The following is a 15,322-nucleotide window of genomic DNA, read 5'->3' as shown; positions in this document are numbered from 1 at the left end:
TTTTTTCACATTGAGATGCAAACACGAGTCACTGAGCCACTTTGTAACCTGGACCATTACAGTAGTGAGTTCTTGTGCAGCTTGTTGTTTGCTCTTTGCATGCACATATATCACTGTATCATCTGCATACATTTGAACTTCAGACCCAGTACAGACAGAAGGCAGATCATTAATGTACAGGCTGAACAGGAGGGGCCCCAGTATTGACCCTTGGGGCACACCCACATCATAGCTAAGAGTGGGCGACAGCTCATTGCTCACTCTGACACACTGAGTTCTGCCTTCAAGGTATGATTTCATCCATCTCAAGGCATCAGGGGAAAAGTTGAACTTGGACAATTTTGTGATGAGAATCTCATGGTTAACAGTATCAAAAGCCTTCCTTAGGTCCAGAAACACAGCCCCAACAACGCCCCCTTTGTCCATCTTGGACTTCACATTTTCCAGAAGAAAGCAGTTGGCCGTTTCTGTGGAGTGTTTCGCTCTGAAGCCAAACTGCATGGAATGTAATGTGAAGGGGCTGTTGTTGAGGTGGGCAATCAGTTGTTCTGCTACACACTTTTCAACAACCTTTGACACCACAGGTAGTATACTAATGGGCCTGTAGTTACTCACGTCAGCAGGGTCGCCTGATTTAAAGATGGCCGTTATTATGGCCGACTTCCATACCCTTGGAAACACCCCGAGACCAATAGATGTGTTGGTGACCTTAGTAATGGGGCCAATGAGTGACTCTTTGTAGTTTTTAAGAAAGGTAGAGTCCATCCCAAACACATCTTTGGCTTTAGAGTTCTTTAGTGAGCTAATCACCTTGTCCACCTTTGACTCAGAAACCTCCCTTATGATGAAGACAGGTTGAGCATCATTTACTAGCACTGAGCCCAAGAAACCAGTGGAGGGGTTCTGTGTCAGTACCCTGACAGAGTCAATAAAGTAGGAATTGAAGGCTATTGCTATTTCGACTGCATCCTGTGTTAGATTGTTATTCACCATGATTTCTAGACTTTTTGTAGTGTTACTATGGTCTTTCCCTGTTAACTTTTTTAGATTCTCCCAGATCAGTTTAGAATTTCCCTTTGCTTCACCAATTATGTTAATAAAAAAGTTTGCCTTGGCCTGTCTGATTTCTTTCATCACCTTATTTCTCAACATGGTAAACCTACGTCTGTCATGCTCTAATTTGGATCTTAGGGCTATTTTTAGATAATAATCTCGTTCTCTCATCAATTTCCAGATTTCTCCATTTAGCCAAGGAAGAGTGCTCTTTTGGCCAGGTTTGGATTTGATTTTCTTTAGGAAACCATTTAATGTAGTCTGGATTGTGGATAGAAAAACTTGACTATCAGCTTCCACGTCTGCATAGGACAAGAGATCATTCCAGTTAATTCCCTTAATTGCGTTTTCAAAATAGCTTAATTCACTCTTAGGTATTCTTAGTTGATCTGGCTTTCTAACAGTAGAGAGGTTAAACCTGCTCTTAGACAGCTTTCTGGCTATAAGTGTCAGATTATGATCAGATAGCCCAGTAACCATATTGAATGATTTAGTCACTCTCTCTGGTTTATTACTGAACACCAAATCAATCTGTGTTTTAGAGCAACAAGTCACCCTGGTTGGCCCTTTAACTAGCTGTGTAAGGTCAAAGGTATTAGTGATCCGTTTGAGGGTTTTCCTACAACACTTGTCTTCATAATTAATGTTAAAATCTCCCATTAAGATGACCTCTTTCCCAAAATCACATTCCCTAAGCATGTTATTAAACTGATCAAAAAACACACTTTTGGTGGAAGGTGGCCTATACATTCCAATGAGGGTAAAAGACATTTGGGGAGACAGTGTAATGTTCAGGCCAATACATTCTAGTTCATTATCACATGACCACTCAATTTGTTTACATCGGATATGTTCTTTAATGTAAATCATCACACCCCCTCCTCTTCCTTCAGTCCTGTCTCTCCTGAAAACATTGTAGCCAGGCACAATCAAAGCAGCAGATGGAGAGTTTTTATGGAGCCATGTCTCTGAGAGGCAGAGAAAGTCAAGGTTGGAGTCTGTGAGTAGATGTTGAATTTGATCACTTTTTGGAATGACACTACGAATGTTCAAGTGCCCCCCTAGTAGTCCCTTGGGCTTAGCTCGTGGGTCCCAGATGACTCGAGAGTGATTGACACATTGAAAAAAGTTAAATTTTCTGTGTTTTCTGACGGCTGGGTTTAGGCCGTTTTGTTTCGTTTTGATTAGGGGCAGCTCGGTAGCGCAATTAACAATCCCTCCCGCCTGCACTGGATGCGGTGAACTAATTAAAACAGCTTGCGTACCAGAAGCAGAGTCAGGGATCGCATATAGCGACTTTGGTATGTTTGAAGAGTCAAAATCTATCCTGGAGCCGGGTGAGCCGAGAGAAACCATAGGACCATAGCACTCACCCACTTCCACAGCGGCGACGATCAGTGGACGAGGCCATCCACCGCTTTCCACTCCGGTGCGTATCGCTGGCTCGGTGATGTTGGGCCCAGGATTGAGTTGCACATCCCCGGAGAGCAGGAGGGTAGTGAACAGGTAGTTTAAAAGTTTCCGATAAATGTTGGACTTGTGTTTGTTGCGCCTAAGCGGTTCAGTAGAATAAGGAGCGAGGTAGACTTGGCCATTATTCAGAACATTATGGTATGCTGTGTACTGTCCGCTCCCGTGGAGCGGTGAACCAATGTGTTTGGTGTTAATATTCTCCGGTAGTAGACTGATTGTGTCATCCCAGCAAGGACGCACTGAGATTATCAGTAGAGCAGCTACATAACTGACAATCATGGCAGAGTACTGGAGATAAAACACATAATTGCGCTTTAACTCTTTGCATGAGTTACTTAGCTGGGGTCGGCGTACACCTGATGGTTTAGATAAAATTACAGCATTCGAATGAGAAGCGGCACCTGCCGCACCACCCTGTCTTCCGTCCGCCAGTTTTGGGTTATAGTGCAATAAATACAGATCCTCACACAAGGCAATGCTCAACAAGCAGCTAAAGTCAGAACCATGGAGAAATAATGAGGCCAAACCTACACCTTGCAGTAGCGGTGTGTAGGTAAAAACACCAGGGAAGCCAAGACAGAAAAATAGCCATATTACATGTGGTGATAATTGCATTGTTATAACCTGTTAGTTCATATGCCTTGACACAGCTGACAGCAGAAGACAGTGGCAGAATACATTCAACCACACCTTTGTTACATCATAAAACTAGAGAGCAACATCTGTCCTGTTAAGTTCACAAAAAATGTTGCATGTAACAGTTACATGACCTTCAGAACGGTCAAGCAAGTGAATGTTTTCTGAATACTAAACAACTATTGATTTAGAGTTACCGCAAGTCAAAAAGGAAACAGGTGCTGCCTCCACTGTTCAAGCACCAATTCAACTTCAACATCATCTAATTTAGTCTTCTACAGTGACAACTAAAAGATACCAAAAACCAGGGGTACAACTTTCACTGGGATGGAGTGTACCTGCCCCCCACATTCTGAAATTGCATCTTTGACCCCCCTAGTTTTATCATTGGAATGTGATACTAAATGTGGCAACGGTGTGCTTTAGGACCGTGCGGATGCCTCCAAGAGGCCGAGTAGGCAGTTTTTAGTGTTTATCTGACTGGATAAAAAATATATACACACACACACACACACTTCTAAAACCAAAGTTGCGCCCCTGCCAAAAACGATTTAGTCCCATCAACCTAAGCTAAATATGATGCGTCTATCCATAGTACTGATTTCTGTGCGTGCGTGCAAGTAGAAGAAAAAAAACATGTTGTGTGTCCCAACTTATGTTATCTGAACGGTCTAGGACTCTGTCATACAGTACACGCTTTTCGTTTTTTGTTGTCCAAGGCTACCTGGCTAAGATGCTTGCTCGCTAGCCTAGTAACTTCCATTCACGGGCAACGATGCGCCATGCCAGCTAGTTAATAGCCCCTTTTCAAATTATTACTATTTTTGAGATTTAATTGTGAGATGCTCATCTCACTGCAAACTGGCAAAAAAAAAATATTTGGACAATTATAATTTTCTATTTTATTGTTTTAGATTCCTTTAAATTGTATTCGTGAGTGTTCAGTATTTTCTGTGCCTACTTCGCTAAAATTATTGCGTCGGATTAAAATGGCACTATAGCTTCCATAAAGTGATGATTGGAATTAAAAAGTTTGAATAACTTTTTGGGTGGAACAGGTTTTATTACATTTGATCATTTATCACTCTCACGTGCACATTTCTGTCCATTAAGACCCAACAATGTGCTACCTTTTTTGTAGCATTTCTGACAATGCTAACATCTTTTCAGCCAAATCTATCTAACCTGGTCAGCAACTTGGATGCTTGGCAACAATACTGCAGCTATTAGCTAACATTAGCTTGCTTGTCCAAAGTCCAGCTAGCCTCTGTAGCTAGCTAACACCAGTCAACTGAAAGCTGCTAGCTAGCTAACCTACAGGCAAAGAAAGGTAGCTAGTTGTAATGGTTTATGGAAGGTTTGTTACACAAACAACAACTTCAGCCATTGTCCTGATCCAGACAACAATAGCTGACATCGACGCAGAAGCTGGCTAACGATAGCTAGTTCACATCTGTTGATAATGAAGTTTACTGGAGAACTGAGACCAAGTAGAGACTCTGGACAGGTGGATATGGTATAATAAAAAGCAGTTTATTCAGAGGTAAAGATATCTGATACAGCGTGCACAGGCTCGTTCATCAAGCTCGAATGGAACTTATCAGAAAGAAGCCCCGAAACATTGTGTGCAGACATTATATTTGATAAATGAAGTAGGTTGAGTCTGGTAGATCTGGTCTTCTGGTTGGTCCTGATGAGTTGGGCGAGGTCCCCTTCAGGCTAGTGTCACTGTCCCATTGGCTCTGAGTAGAGTTCTTTGTCTTCAGAAATGTTCAGCTAAAACAGGAGATTAGGTGTGTGCGTAGATGTTTTTGTCATATCTGTGTGTCTCTGTAAAATGTTCAGCCTAAAGAGGAGATTTTGTGTGTGCGTAGCTGTTCCTGTTTTATCAGTGTTTATGAAAGGTTTGTGTCAGCCCTCTGTCCTTGGGTGTGTGTGTCTCTCAGTATCTCGTGCAATGCAGGCACAGGCACCCTGTTGGTCAAGGCCTTTCCTGTTTTATCAGTGTTATGAAAGGTTTTGCGCCAGCCATCTGTCCTTGGGTGTGTGTGTGTCTTGAAATATGTGCTTATGAGTTTGTGAGAAGCCCTGCTTTGAAAGAAGTTAGTTATAACAACGTAATAGCAATATGCTTGTGTTATTTTAAATGGTATTTATTACAAATCCCCCTCTTCACGTCTCATAAGAGACGTGACAAAAGCTAGTACAAAAGCTATAAATGGCAAAATAGAGTAAACTTTATCAGAAGATAAAGTTTTAATTCCCCCTCTTCACGTCTCACCAGAGACGTGACAAAAGCTATAAATGGCAGAATAGTAGTCAACTTTATAGACGTGACAAAAGCTATAAATGGCAGAATAGGGTAAACTTTATCAGAAGATAAAGTTTTAATTCCCCCTCTTCACGTCTCACCAGAGACGTGACAAAAGCTATAAACAGGGAGGACAAACATCACTTTTTATTCATTCGACAACGTCAACTTCAGCAAACCAAGGGTCCTCCTCTGTCCTGCACACTCTCCTGCGAAAGCTTGATTCCGTATCAGCCTCTCCAACTGGAGCATCAAGCAACGGCATCATACCAAAGGCCCTTGCCACATCTGTAACAGATTTCTTCAAACAAGGTATGATACAGGCAGCACAGTACATGAGCATACCCTAAAACAACAACTAGGGTCAGAAATCCAGTAATCATCATTGCAGTGTACTTACCAAACCAACCACCCAGCCAAGGGAACAGTCCACTCTCCTCCACACCTGCAAGACCCCTCATCTCCACTGATAACCTTGCCAACCCACTCAGAGCTTTTGAAATGCTCCCATCCGGACTAGTATTGTTAAGGACAAACGTGTTAGTCTATTTTGTCTACTGGTTTGAGAGGTAGCATCCAATTGTTCAGCCATCCCTGTAAGTGCTGTGTGGGTGTATTTAACAAATCATTATTAATTATAGTAGATATAATTGACCCAGGCATTTTGTTTAGCATCAACAATAGCTGGGCCAATAATGGGCAACAAATGCCACAGGCCATCATTCCTGTTTAATGTCTGGAATTCGTGGGGAACCCCTATTGGGACCCCATCAGGTTGGTGTGGATGTTATCTGTACCCTTGGACCAAGGAGCGTCACGTTTCTGCCGTCTCCTGGGTTGGTCCCGAGCCTCTGTGTCATGTGCAGCTCCCAGAAGTTGGTTAGCTGTAACCTCAATAATAGGCAATGGTGTTTATCAGACTGGCCAAAGCACATGTGCCCTGACAATCTCCTTTCAAAATGGGGTCAACCGTCTGGCAGGTCCACACATCCACCATACATCAGCAACACCTCTATTTAATAGTGACATTAGTGATGCAGGCAGTAGTAGGGAGCCTCCCATAGTCTATACCTCTACCTGTACCAGTGATACAGCTGTAATATCCCCCATATGCCTTAACTCCCCACGGTGCCTTCTGGGGAGGGACTTCTGGGAACACAAGGCTCAGAGTTTTACTCAGGGTTGAATTTTGGCTTAAACTTTCCAATATGCACATCCAACCTTCCCCATTACTTAGGACAAATGGGTGAGCAGCCAGAATAGGTCTGGCATGTCCACATACGACACAGTCCTTTCTATTAAGTGTTTTGTAGGCCAACCACATATTCTCCCTTCCCTCATAACCAGTTTCAGTCCCCAATTGGTCACTATCTGAGATGTCTTTTACATTTATTACCTATACCAGATTGTAGAGCTTAGGTGATGGCGTGGGACTTGGTCTTGAAGTGGTGGAGGAGGCCGGCTGAACCCTGGTCCGTTGGAACTGGTGGTGGTTCTGGCAGTACTGTGATGGTAACATCTCCATCGTATCCCAAACAGACAGCTCAGGACTACAAGCAGTCCTGTAAAGCCCCACCCTCTCCCAGAGAACACATCATCAGCCAGAGATCAAGCAACACTTTCACTTCTATGAACGTACACAGTGAGGAAAGGTCGGGGGCAGGGAATTCTTCATTAAGGAGTTGATCCCCGAACTCTATTAGCAACGGTTCTTCTCCTTAACTCTGTGATCATTCGGCAATGTCAGTGTGTCTCACCCTCCAAATGCGATATGCCCCCAGATCGAGTGAATCACCTTCTCCTTTAATTCACCTGTAATACATAAAATCTTGGACATACAGGTTTGGTTAACAAACAGTTTCTCATTTGTTCTATCTGATTATATATTTAACTTCTATGCCTATTTTTTAGCTAGAAATTTTTAATTTTAAATTAGTTTATTATCCAATAGGCCCCATCCTATCCTAGACCACAATGTACCCCTCCCCCGTTTGATACCTGGCTCTGGCCAGGTATCAACCTTACCTACTCTAAATAATGACTTAGTCATTAATTCTCTGTCAAGTGACTTATCTACTTTAAAATGTATCTGTGCTGCTTATATGTGTTAACCCCCTTCTGTCCTATCTTATTTCACAGCCTACCTTGCTCATTTCCTGGTCCACCCTCCCCACTCTACTCTCAAACCTTCAAGGTCTCAACAGTGCTGGGTAGACCCCTCTGTCTGCCCTTTTTTTTTTTATAATAGTCAATGACAACTATGTGTTCCTTTGCAATATTAACTAAGTGTCTCACTGTTTTGACTTTATCTGAAATCATGGATTTAAAAAATAACCACATGTCTTATAGTGTCAATCTCTAAAGTCCTTACATAACCTTAATAAACCTATCTCTATCTTCTAATGGCCAAAACAAATGCTAACCATATAAATTCCTTTCTTTACTAATAAGCTCTCTTATCACTTTTATTTTCATGCCTTATACCTCAAAACTAGTATTCCCAAATGACCACAATTGCATTATTCTCACTACATTCCCCCGTGAGTGATCAAGTCACAGGAAAAATGCAACGAAAATAGGTCAAAAGGTTACACCTCCCCCTTACATTCGTGTTCCATACCATATCTAGACATATCAAAAGAACCCTTTATCTTAAAAAAGTCCCTTGTCTAAATAAAACTCAGAAAGTAAAACACCTAATATTATCTTGTCTCTCGGAACATAATACCCTCAAATCATTCGTTTTAAATTTCCCCGATGTTTCATGTACTAATCATACAACTGTGATAAACGTGTACTGTCCCTTTAAAAACTCTCAGGTCTCCATTCCACTCTGCGGGCCGGTCATTGTTCCCCGTAATGAAAACAGATCACGTTTAGAATACGTTTACTTATTGTTCGAATTCTCTAGTTTTACCTAAACAAAAACCAATAACTTTTAGCAACTTTTGAAAAGTAACTCAAAGCTATAATGTACACATTTTCCCTCTAAATGACACAACCAATTTTCTCTAGCATAATTTAATACGGCCACACCCGGTGGGGAAAGTTCAAATTGTATCCCGTTCCTCCTATAATACCCAATGCTAAATTCAAAGTTGTGGTTAAATATATGGATTTGCCAATCATTATCAAATGTTAAATATACAGGTTTAGTACTTTTATCAAATAGATTAGTATAGTTCAAATAAAGATATGCGTTTACTAGCGCTCAACCTGTGTTCAGAACGCAGCAACTAGCCAATATAATACCAAAAATGACTGTCTTATTCATGCCTCTAGGCAAAACATCTAGTTACTCCAACTGAGTTTAGCAACAAAACTATCGTAGAAGTAAAATCAACTTCTCAACTTTCTCCATTCCAAAGTGTAAACTTACCATATACTTCGCTAAATTTATATCGCATGTCAGCCAATCCATAACAATACTATCATTAGTCTGTAAATTTAACCTAAATAAGTTATTAAATGTATTCTCTCTACTCCGAATTGGTTTTAAGTTTTTCTCTGTCACCAGCATTCAAACAGGCTCCCCGTTTGCTGGGAGACCGTTGAGTGCTGCAATACTGCCATCTTCTGTCCATTCTCTGCACAGCTCTCCACCCCCAGACTATTCTAAGAGTTATGAGTGTGTAGGGGAATATCACAAATAAAGGGCCAGATATCCCTAGCCTTGCCCAGGGAGGGAGAAATGTCCCTCTAACTGGGAGAGGTTCCTTTTTCAGGGGAGGCGAAGTTTGATGCCGCATCACCTGAGTCAGGAGTGTCTTAATTTGGAATCGAATTTAGGCCGCTCAAATCGGCTCTGACTTCTGTCAGTGTTCTGGAAGGAATTGGAGCTAGAGTGCAATGTGTGAGGTGGTGCCAAGGTGCGCCTGATTTACCTTTGACCTGAACTGAGTGTGAAGTAACCTCCTTCACTTCGTACAGTTCAGTCCACCTGGGTTCCAGCCACTTTCTCTTGTGGACTTTCACCCTCACCCAGTCACCAACTTTTTACATTCAGTGGTGGCGTGCCTCCTGGCAGCTCCCCCTCTTGGACCTTGCGAACCTGGGTAGAGAGTGCTACAGAGAGTTCCGTCAGTAGTTTCACATAATTACATCAAGAGCGGGCATATGACCTCCCTCTCTTGGTGGACCAGGCATGACTCTTCCAGTCATTTTCTCATGAGGAGAGAGATGGGTGCCTGCCCCTGGAGAGGCTCTCATGGCCATCAACGCCAGAGGCAGGGCTTCAACCCATGTCAACTTCGAACCTGCACATACCTTAGCTATCTTAGCCTTAAGGGTTTGATTGGCGCGTTACACGAGACCCTGAGATCGGATTTGTTATGGGACACCATACCTAGGTATGAGTTCCGTTTGTAGCCACTTAATGACCGACTTAGCATCTTCCCTTGCCGTTGGTACTGCCCCAACCCATGATTCTTTGGTCTAAAAATTCATTAAACTTAAGCTTTGGGACGGTGGCGGTGGCCATTTTATCAGTTAGGTTATATCTGGGGTTTTACTATCTTGGTGCACTTAGCCCGTCACTGGCCGAGACCAGCAATGTATTCTCGGCGCTGACACCGACTTATCTCTGGTGCCCCACCTTCGTACACAAAGAATTATTTACAGCAGTTATTTCTGTTAATCAGTTTTTTGAGTTATTATATATTTTCCCAAAAGGTATCAGAATCGCCCTTTTGGAACAATATATCAACAAACTCAGGCGCTCCTAAAATAATTATCAATTCGATTTTAGGAATTATGGAAATACCAACATCACAATAGAGGAAAAATACAAGTCAGTTTTCAGCTCGGCGGCTGCACCACGGGCCAAAAGAAGACTCAGAGTCCTCCCAAAAGTTATCAACTAGTGAGTCTCGTGAAACGGCCAATGTTACACATTATTCAGATCAACATTTCCACATTTGCATTTTTTATTTTATTTTATTCCATAACAACATCAACACATTGATCGCAGTTTAAGTTCTTCACAGTGCATCTAGTTAAGTGCCAAGTCAACCATTGCCCGTCTATCTGAACTTTTATTTTTATTTTATTTTATTGATTCTCCACAACTAAGACTCCCAATCGTTTTAACCATTCAACTGGTGTCTAGTCTGGAGAACCTTTTCTGGACTTGGATTCTCACGGAATTAACTCGTCCCGACTATCTGAATCTTTTTATCAAGCCACCAGATCCTTCTCTTGTGGATCAAATAAAAGGGTCCTTCTCTTGTGAGCCGAACCTCTGTAACTAGACTCGACACTAGAGAGTCACATTTCAACAGTAAAAAAACCTCTGTAACTAGACCCGGCACTAGAGAGTCGCACTTCAACAGTAAAATTAAAAACCTCTGTAACTAGACCCGGCACTAGAGAGTCGCACTTCAACAGTAAAATTAAAAACCTCTGTTTTCACATATCTTTACACATTTGCCTTTTGAATTATAGTATATTTTATAAATTTAAACAGTAACCCATACTCACGCTCAGTTCCACTGATCTTAAATTTTGATTTTCCTAATATACAATATGCAGATTTTGATTTAACAGGTTCTGCTTACCTTTTATTGACGGCCGTCTAGATCAGTTTCCTGAGGCGAGCTGGATTACCGGCTGCTCCTTCGACAGCTCACCTGTCCTTTCTGATCCGTCTCTCACTTGTCTCTTTTCTCTATCAACTTTTTATGGACCGAATTCAGAGTAGAAAACCATCCTCTGCTACCAAATTTGTTGATAATGAAGTTTACTGGAGAACTGAGACCAAGTAGAGACTCTGGACAGGTGGATATGGTATAATAAAAAGCAGTTTATTCAGAGGTAAAGATATCTGATACAGCGTGCACGGGCTCGTTCATCAAGCTCGAATGGAACTTATCAGAAAGAAGCCCCGAAACATTGTGTGCAGACATTATATTTGATAAATGAAGTAGGTTGAGTCTGGTAGATCTGGTCTTCTGGTTGGTCCTGATGAGTTGGGCGAGGTCCCCTTCAGGCTAGTGTCACTGTCCCATTGGCTCTGAGTAGAGTTCTTTGTCTTCAGAAATGTTCAGCTAAAACAGGAGATTAGGTGTGTGCGTAGATGTTTTTGTCATATCTGTGTGTCTCTGTAAAATGTTCAGCCTAAAGAGGAGATTTTGTGTGTGCGTAGCTGTTCCTGTTTTATCAGTGTTTATGAAAGGTTTGTGTCAGCCCTCTGTCCTTGGGTGTGTGTGTCTCTCAGTATCTCGTGCAATGCAGACACAGGCACCCTGTTGGTCAAGGCCTTTCCTGTTTTATCAGTGTTATGAAAGGTTTTGCGCCAGCCATCTGTCCTTGGGTGTGTGTGTGTCTTGAAATATGTGCTTATGAGTTTGTGAGAAGCCCTGCTTTGAAAGAAGTTAGTTATAACAACGTAATAGCAATATGCTTGTGTTATTTTAAATGGTATTTATTACACATCCAAATGACAGTCCTATATTTTTGCAGAAAACATGGCTACATCAGTTCAAAATCAAATTGACATGCTGCTACCTTACAATGCATGCAATGCAATAGACTTTTGCAACACTCGCTAGCTAGCTACTCCATAGACCAAGCTATATTTAGAGTTAGCCATATTGCACTGTCAGGCAAGACACCACTCAAACTGTAGCGGAGAAAACAAATAGACATGTAAACAGTACTTTGTGCACTGCAGTGAGCAAATGCATGCTGGCTAGCATCAGAACAAACTCCTTTTCAAACATCCTGAATAAATTAAAATATGCTCCTTCTCCTGTCTAATTTACATTTTTAATCCAAATCTGTGCAGATCAACAGTGCCAAACTAAGTACTTTGCCAATTGACTGGTTTGATTATTTTTACAGCTCCGATCTGGATGCTGGACTAGCCCATGTGTTGGATATTTGTCAACAACTCTGCCATGCACGGCCATTCCAGTGGTGCAGCACTAGGGGTGGGGGCTAATGGGGGCAAGTGAATATGTTACGAAATATTTTTTTCTTCTTCTCAGTAGCATGCATTGCTAAAACAAAGGTTTAAGGAAATACAGGCAGGGACCACATTACTGCAAGACAAAATCATTTGGTCAATTAATCACGATGGTCTCGTAAGTATTAAAGCAGTGTGTTAACTTAATTTAAACTATTAAACTCAATAAATAAATCATTGTGAAGACCCTAGTCCTTCCCCCACCTGCAGCCAACCAGTCCCAGGGGTCCCCTCAAGGAGGTTTAGTGACAGACAGCTGTAGGGTACTTTGCTTTATAAAATAAGCAACAACAGCTCAGACCAATTCCAGCATTTAATTTAATCATATGTTTTATAGTGTTAAATATGTCATTATAGTGTTGCATGTTTTATGGTGTTACATAATATTTTATAGTGTTAAATAATGTCTACATCATGTTTCTTTGTATCTGCAGGAACAGGCCCTCACGCAAGCTCCACTTCTGCCTACATAATATGTTAAGGATTTTTTTTTTTTACATTTTTTTTTTACATTTCACCTTTATTTAACCAGGTAGGCTAGTTGAGAAGTTCTCATTTGCAACTGCAACCTGGCCAAGATAAAGCAAAGCAATCCGACACATACAACAACACATATTTACACATGGAATAAACAAAACATACAGTCAATAATACAGTAGAAAAAAAGAAAACAAAAAGTCTATATACAGTGAGTGCAAATGAGGTAAGTTAAGGCAATAAATAGACCATGGTGGCGAAGTAATTACAATATAGCAATTAAACAATGGGATGGTAGATGTGCAGAAGATGAATGTGCAAGTAGAGATACTGGGGTGCAAAGGAGCAAGATAAATAAATAAATACAGTATGGGATGAGGTAGGTAGATAGATGGGCTATTTACAGATGGGCTATGTACAGGTGCAGTGATCTGTGAGCTGCTCTGACAGCTGGTGCTTAAAGCTAGTGAGGGAGATATGAGTCTCCAGCTTCAGAGATTTTTGCAGTTCGTTCCCGTCATTGGCAGCAGAGAACTGGAAGGAGAGGCGGCCAAAGGAGGAATTGGCATTGGGGGTGACCAGTGAGATATACCTGCTGGAGCGCGTGCTACGAGTGGGTGCTGCTATGGTGACCAGTGAGCTGAGATAAGGCGGGGCTTTACCTAGCAGAGACTTGTAGATAACCTGTAGCCAGTGGGTTTGGCGACGAGTATGAAGCGAGGGCCAACCAACGAGAGCGTACAGGTCGCAATGGTGGGTAGTGTATGGGGCTTTGTTGACAAAACGGATGGCACTGTGATAGACTGCACCAGTTTGTTGAGTAGAGTGTTGGAGGCTATTTTATAGATGACATCACCGAAGTCGAGGATCGGTAGGATGGTCAGTTTTACGAGGGTATGTTTGGCAGCATGAGTGAAGGATGCTTTGTTGTGATATAGGAAGCCGATTCTAGATTTAATTTTGGATTGGAGATGTTTTATGTGAGTCTGGAAGGAGAGTTTACAGTCTAACAAGACACCCAGGTATTTGTAGATGTCCACCTATTCTAAGTCAGAGCCGTCCAGAGTAGTGAATACAACTGAAGAAGTCTTGAACTCAAAATTCTACTGAAGTATTTGCTATTAAATGTACTTAAGGATCAAACAAAAGTAAATTTGAAGGTTTTGTAAACCTATCAGATGCTTACTAATTGTAATCAACTTAAACCTCAGACTCCTCACTCTCTACCACAATCACCCTCTTTGCACGGTCCATGAAGTCTGGCCTCCTGCTCCTGACAGAGTCCTGGTGCCACAGCATCACAGCTTTTATCGGATCATACTCCCTGATCTCTGGAGAGGACAGCTGGACCATAAGGAGATCTGACAGTGTATCAGACTTTAGGTTGGACCACCAATCAGTTTTCATCTGTTGTATTAAAACCTCTTTCATATTCAGCTGTGATGCTGGACGGGCGAGCAGGTGCGGGCAGTGATCGATTGAATAGCATGCATTTAGTTTTACTTGCGTTTAAGAGCAGTTAGAGGCCAAGGAAGGAGAGTTGTATGGCATTGAAGCTCGTCTGGAGGTTAGTTAACACAGTGTCCAAAGAGGGGCCAGAAGTATACAGAATGGTGTTGTCTGCGTAGAGGTGGATCAGAGAATCACCAGCAGCAAGAGCAACATCACTGATGTATACAGAGAAGAGAGTCGGCCCGAGAATTTAACCCTGTGGCACACCCATAGAGACTGCCAGAGGTCCGGACAACAGGCCCTCTGATTTGACACACTGAACTCTATCAGAGAAGTAGTTGGTAAACCAGGCGAGGCAGTCATTTGAAAAACCAAGGCTGTCGAGTCTGCCAATAAGAATGTGGTGATCGACAGAGTCGAAAGCCTTGGCCAGGTCGATGAATACGGCTGCACAGTAATGTCTCTTATCGATGGCGGTTATGATGTCGTTTAGAACCTTGAGCGTGGCTGAGGTCAACCCATGACCAGCTCTGAAACCAGATTGCATAGTGGAGAAGGTACGGTGGGATTCGAAAGGGTCGGTAATCTGTTTGTTAACTTGGCTTTCGAAGACCTTAGAAAGACAGGGTAGGATAGATATAGGTCTGTAGCAGTTTGCGTCTAGAGTGTCACCCCCTTTGAAGAGGGGGATGACCGCGGCAGCTTTCCAATCTTTGGGAATCTCAGACGATACGAGAATCCCTAGTTATCTTTCTGTTCTCCCTAACTGTGCACTTGTTCACTATCCCTTAACTGATTTGAAAGGAAATGGCTGTTATTAAACATATGGTGGATTCTCCCACTAGCCCATGACTCCACCAATCCAATGCCGTTTTTTTTCTCTTTGGTACAATTTTCATAAATATGTTGTAGATTTTCGTAACTGTAAGTACAACGATGTTCCTGTCATTTGTTAA

General features: G+C 42.0%; 1 protein-coding gene and 1 pseudogene across 1 annotated transcript in view; one reads left to right on the top strand and one right to left on the bottom strand.

Annotated features, from left to right (window-relative positions):
- The window catches only part of LOC120043725 (gastrula zinc finger protein XlCGF57.1-like), a 714,153-nt gene that overhangs the window by 231,024 nt on the left and 467,807 nt on the right, over nucleotides 1-15,322 (bottom strand). The gene's annotated exons all lie outside the window — the stretch shown is intronic.
- The window catches only part of LOC120044737, a 32,206-nt pseudogene that overhangs the window by 13,626 nt on the left and 3,258 nt on the right, over nucleotides 1-15,322 (top strand).

This window comes from Salvelinus namaycush, chromosome 3 (genome assembly GCF_016432855.1).
Source record: "Salvelinus namaycush isolate Seneca chromosome 3, SaNama_1.0, whole genome shotgun sequence".
NCBI lineage: Eukaryota > Metazoa > Chordata > Actinopteri > Salmoniformes > Salmonidae > Salvelinus > Salvelinus namaycush.
The sequence above is the reverse complement of the archived record's forward strand: the minus strand, read 5'-3'. Positions and strand labels throughout refer to the sequence as shown.